Source organism: Camelus dromedarius, chromosome 11 (genome assembly GCF_036321535.1).
Source record: "Camelus dromedarius isolate mCamDro1 chromosome 11, mCamDro1.pat, whole genome shotgun sequence".
Taxonomy (NCBI): Eukaryota; Metazoa; Chordata; class Mammalia; order Artiodactyla; family Camelidae; genus Camelus; species Camelus dromedarius.
This window is the reverse complement of record NC_087446.1, coordinates 9,733,610-9,739,609: the sequence shown is the minus strand read 5'-3', so window position 1 is coordinate 9,739,609 and position 6,000 is coordinate 9,733,610.

The window sequence follows — 6,000 nt, the reverse complement described above, 5'->3', positions numbered from 1 at the left end:
ACCGTGGCCTACAAGCACCTCTGCCCTGCTTGCTGACCCCCACACTAGGGGACCTGGAGCGACAGGACAAATGAAAGTCCGTGTACCGTGTGTCTTAATATATGAAGCTGCAGATCGGGCCGACAGACGGCTGATAAAACAATCCTGTCGTTCTATCTTGACAAGCAGACCTTCATGATGAGCTGGAAGGTCAGGTTCAAATCTGAAATTGGAGTCCTCGGAGCTCTGTGCCACAAGGTGATTGCGTGGAAGACAGATCCTAAGCCTCAGCCTGCACCCCGCTGCCTTGCCTTTCCATCCTGTCTCCATATGAAACTGTGAGGATACCTGCCAGGCCCCTGAAGCCTTTTGTTTGCAATCCCTGGGGGCTGAAGACAGCACTGGGCATGGAATCTGGGAAACTGGATTCTTAACATGTATTTCCTGATTTTTCCCCAAATTGGACTTTGTTTTGTAGGCACGTGCTTATACGTGCATGGGTGTATGCGTTTGTGTGTATGTGTATGCATGTCTCCATGCGTGTCTGTGTATGTGCACGTGTGTGTAGGTATGCGTTTGCATGTGTGTGTGCATGTTTGCATGTGTGCTTCAGCAGGAGTGTGAGCTCCTTGAAGGCAGCCACTGTGCCAGATTCGTCTGTATCCTTTCTCCCTGTGCAGATGGAGTGCTAAATGAGTTCTTGTGGAATGAATAAATGAATGAATGGGCCAGTAGAGCACAATGAGTAACAGTGTGGGTTTGGAGTCAGCCAGATTGGAGGTCAAAATCTTACTTTGCCACTCACCCACTAAGTCACTTTGCGTTCAGTCTCCTAATCCCGGAGAGCCTCGGTTTCCGCATCTCCAGACCAGGGATTAAAATATGACCTATTTTATGGGTGTTGGTGTGAGGATTAAGTAGCAATAATCAGAGCCACCATGTACTGAGCTGGACTTTGAGCCAGGCACTGTTCTAAGGGCTTTGCAAGTGCTAACTCATATACTCCCTCAATTTTATGGTAGAGGGGTGGTTAAACAGTAAACTCAGAGCATCTTGGCCATAATCATATGTATGATCAGTGGAGAAGAGATTCAGGATCCTTAAGCCTGATGGGGCATCTTCTCACGAGTCCTGCTCGGACTGTGGCTGATGATGTGGTCTGGAGAGAACTGAGTTCCCGCAGACAGCGCTTTGCCAGGCCTGCTCACAATTTGACCCTCTGGTTGGACAAGTCCTTCTCTTGCTGTTTATAGCATTCGTCCTCTAGGTGGCGCTGCAGAGTAGGAACTGGACGACTGAGTCGCAGCGCTCCCTGGTGGTCAATTTCCGTCAATATTTTGATTATGTTCCGTGCCATTTCCACAAGTCAGTGCAGTGACAGTGGATGACAAATATGAAGAAAAAATAGAAGTTGGTGTGATAAATTTTAAGACAGAGAGGAGAAAAGTGTGCAGGGAGAGAAAGACCAGGAAGGGACCAAGGCATATTAGGGCAATTATCATCAATGATAACATTAACACCAATGATTTACTGCCCACGTTCCATGTGCCAGGTATGGTACAAAGCACTTGGCATTCACCGTCTTATTTAACATACCTCCAGAAAATATGTGTCATGAGAACAATGACTTCCATCGGGAGCTGGGCACACAGTAGGTGTCTGGAACACGGTAGGTGCTCAAACATTTTGAACACATGAATAAGGAAGTAGTCCCATGAAGCAAGTATTATCATCTCCATCTAGAAAGATGAACAAGGAAACTGATGGTCAGAGAGGTTACACAGCTAGTGCGTGCCTGAATCAGGGCACCTGAGTTCCAGACCCAGGTCTGCTGCGTGCTGGAAGGTCATGGAGGAGGGTAGGTCCCTCTGCCTTCAGGGAGATTGCTGTCTGATTGGCCTCACCCACACCCTCCCTGTCTTCAAATACTGCTCCTGGGGGCCTGCCAGGTTGGCTATGTATGGCTCAGGGAGGAGGTCCAGTGAAGCTCCCCTCATAAATTATAAAGAGAGACACATGTGGGTCAGGATTGGGGAATTCAGTGCACGAGGGATCCCCAGGAATCTTGCTCAGTCTAATCTGGGATTTTCCTTCTCTTCCCTAGGAGAGTCACAGACTCAGGCAGGGGGCATTTACTGTGTTTGCATAAGGAGCTCCTGGGGCATCTCCCGGTCCTGCAGGAGATGCTCGCCTCCTCCCCAGCCCCTGACCATCACCACGTTCCCTTTCCTACAGCTAGAGTTCCTAGCCCTGACTAACGGCTACTTGGAGGCAACTTTCCTTGCCTTATCATGCATACCTGCGGCATCTGAGTGAACAAGATTTGGAAAACACTGTGCATTTTGTGCCTTTTAGATCCAGTCCTCATTCAGGCGCTGGCAATCCCTCAATATGTTCTAAGCATATTGACCCTTTCCTTGGAGACGTGGCTCTGAATGGTCGTTAGTAAACTATCATAATGCAGCGATGCCCCATCTCTGAACAACCCCTGGCATTTGTTTTTGAGTCCTTGAGCCTATTTATTTTTCAGCATTCCATCCTCTTTGTCATTGCCAGAATGTCACTTAATTGTCATTTGCTTCCAATGGCCCCTAGCAGTTTTCTCCCTCCTAATTCAGTGCTTCGAATCTCTGAGCTGGTGAGTTTGAGCGTCCTCTCTAAGTAACCTGGTGGGAAGGGAGGGCCAGCCTGCTTACTTCTGTAAATAAACTATATGAGTTTTACTACAAGGACGGGGAGCCACCAATTTAGACTGTTTGATGGCTTGTGTGTGGGTTTATTCACAGACCGTGGAGAGAGCTGGGTATCACACGTCAGCTCTCCATATGCAAGAGGTCACTTCAGGCATCTTTTGGTACCTGCCCAGAAAGGCTCCGTACACACTTGCTTCCTGGTGTGTGTGAAGGGTTTGGCTCCTCTTCCGGCGATTCCTCTGCCTGACCTCCTCCCCACCCCACAAACAGCAGCAGCAGGAGACCGCTGGTGGGGGTGGGGGGTGGGGGAGAAGACATGGGAACCCAGCAGCCGCAGGATGGGAGCCCACAGCTGACAGGGTGTCTGGCCTCAAATTACACCGTATCAGAGCTCGGGCACAAAATTAGCAGCAGTGTTCGGTGTACGAGGAGCCAGACAAAATAGCCATATTCAGCAGAACCACGGGCAGGGCCAGAAGAAAGGGAGAGGAGTTGGGGAGGGGAGAGCTGCCCCATCGCAGGCCCTGGGCCCTTCCCTGGACAACCTCGTCCTCCAGGCCCTTCCCTGGACAACCTTGTCCCCCGCTGCAGAGGCGGCTGCCCGGTGGCGAGTCAGGGTCACAGGAGGGCTCTTGGGGATGGAGGGAGTGAGGGATGGGAAGGCAAGACCTTGAGAAACCCGGGAAGATGGACTTGAGGACTTGTCCTACCCAACACACACACACACACACACACAAACGGAAAATTTTGAACAAGATTTTAAAAGTCCCATGTCTAGACACTTTTCATTCATTTTTGTCATTAATTCTTACAAGAACCCCATTCAGTAAATCTATTTTACAGGTGAATAAAGAAAGGATCAAAAAAGACACATGAGCTCGTCCAAGTTCAGGTGCTGTAAGTGCGTTCACGTCTATGCTCCTTACGCGCCCACTTAGATTCCAGCATTTAAATACATTCTCTCAAACTCACGATGTCACGACTGTACAATCCCACGCTCTTGGACAGACCCAGCATAAACACGCTCACACTTGCCCAGCATGTTTATATGCAATACGTGTTTTCAGCTCTACCCATGTGTTGATACACACCATCACACGCAGGTGCTGGATCCCACTTTCTTCTAAAATTGTTGTCACCTCTTGTCATTCCCGACCAGCTCTAGGCCAGCGTCCTCCTCGGCCCAAGCCCCGGCTAGGTGCTTGCACCTCTTAGAACTCACAGGCACCTGCCACACCTGCCAGTTGTCACCCTGTCCCGTTACTGCTCGTTTGTTTCATCCTCCAGACGACGGGCTGGAGTCATCATTTGTATGTTTCTCGTTCTTTGGGTGTGAATTCTTCCGTGTGCTGGGTCCATAAGCTGTCTTTCATAGTGGAGGGGATTCTTTTCACGATTTGTCGTTTGGGTCTGTGAGCCCACAGGGCAGTTTTGTTACTGCCCTGCAGGCTCATGGGCTCCAAACTATTCTGATGTAATGCTTCAGCCTGGGGTCTCTAGGGGTATATTCTGTGGGCGGCTTAGATCCTGGCATGACACCAGTGCATGTTTGAGGCTTGAGGCTCTGATCTGTACATACCTCTTGTTCTACCCATGGCCTGGGAACGAATCTCAATTCCTGCAGTGACCTTAGCCTGATAGCTGAGGCATTCTGTTCCTCTAATCGGTTCTGATACCCTGCTTCAGTCTAGGAGCTCAGATTTGAGCTTCCTGCCAACAGCAGGACCTAAAGCCTGGACCTAGTGCCAGATTAGGCATTAAAATCCCAGCCCTACAAACCCATATCCACCTTTGGCCTTCCCACTGGGTGTGGGGCGCCTCTCACTGGTATAGGTTCCCCCTCTCTTAGAATCTGAAAATCACACTTTCTTGCCTTTGAGCTGGGCTCTATATGTTTAAGATACTTAAAAATATATTACACGGTGTTTTTCATGTGCCTGGAGTAGGATGGGAAATTTCAGCTTGTGTTCACCCTGTTAATTTATGTCCGTATTCCAAATGCCTCGCTCGATAAATAGCTGTTGATTGGACATCTCTCTCCATTTCTCTCCTTTCTTGTCCTCTCCTCCATCCTTCTCCAACACTGTCCCTACCTCACAGGGAGTCTGTAAATGATCTTGGTTTCAGTAGAAGCCTTGGCCCTGGGCTGGCTGGCTGGAGAGGGCGATCCTCACTGGGTCAGGGCCGTAGTGCTGGGCTCAGAGCATAGACCCCCCTGGGGACTCTGGCTCGTTTCTGAACTCTATTTGGGGCAGGGGATCCCTTGGGGTGGCTGAGGGATGAGGTTCAGAGGAAGGGTTTGAGGCTGGAGCCAGACAGCCCTGGGGATCCTGAGAGTGGCTCCTGTCCCCAGTCCCTTCGTCTGGGAAATGACAATGAGAAATCCTCGTTTCACGCTCCACCCGGCTGGCTCTGTCCCTGCAGACTCCTGTCCCTGTCCTGGGGGGTCCTAATTCAGCATGGGTTTGGGGAAGAGAGAGTCAGAAGGGCCCGGAAGTCTCAGTGGCTCCCTCATCTATATCCTCTCCCTGCTGCCCTTCTGCTTCACATCGGTGATGCATGAGTGAGTGTGAATGTGAATAAGAGTGTGTGTGGGTGTGTGCGTGTGTGTGTGTGACTGGTTGGGGTTACTGCGTGTGGCTGTGAACTTCTTCTTTAGAGAGCTCCCTTCAAAATGCAATAGCCATACCTATTGGAGGAACCACAGAATCACCAGCTTGAAGCATTGTCTTCATTCGCTGAGCGCTCGCAATGTGCTAGGCGCTGTGACAGCTGGGAACATATAAATACACAGATATGAAATCACAATAGTTCCAAATGCTCTGAAGTAAAAGTACAGGACAGGGATCTGGCCAAGAATAGCATAGGGAGGGTGAGATATTTGGGGTGAGGGTTTAGGAAAGGCCTCCCTAAAGGGATGACTTCCAAGTTGAGCCTTAAAGATGGCAAGGAACAGCATTCCACTAGGGGAACAGCATGCACAAAGGCCCAGATGGGAAGACATCTTGGAACTTTCTAGAAATGTGGGAAGGAAATGGCCCAGGAAAGGGACTGGGAAAGCCAGCAGGGTGCCAGAGCTTCAGAGGCAGGCAGGGCTAGAAGTCTAGACTTTCTCCTAAGTGCACAGTGAAGCAGTTAAAGAGTTTAAGTAGGGAAGGGTGTGATCAGGTTTGCAATGTGAAGCTCGCTCTGGTCGGCAGCTGGGTAGGGAGCATTGGCTGTGCCAGGCCCTGGCAGGCCCGGGAACCTAGGGATGAGAAAAGCACAGCCCGGAGCTCCAGGAGAAGGAGATGACAAAAGCATAAACCACCCTTCACAGCCTAATGTG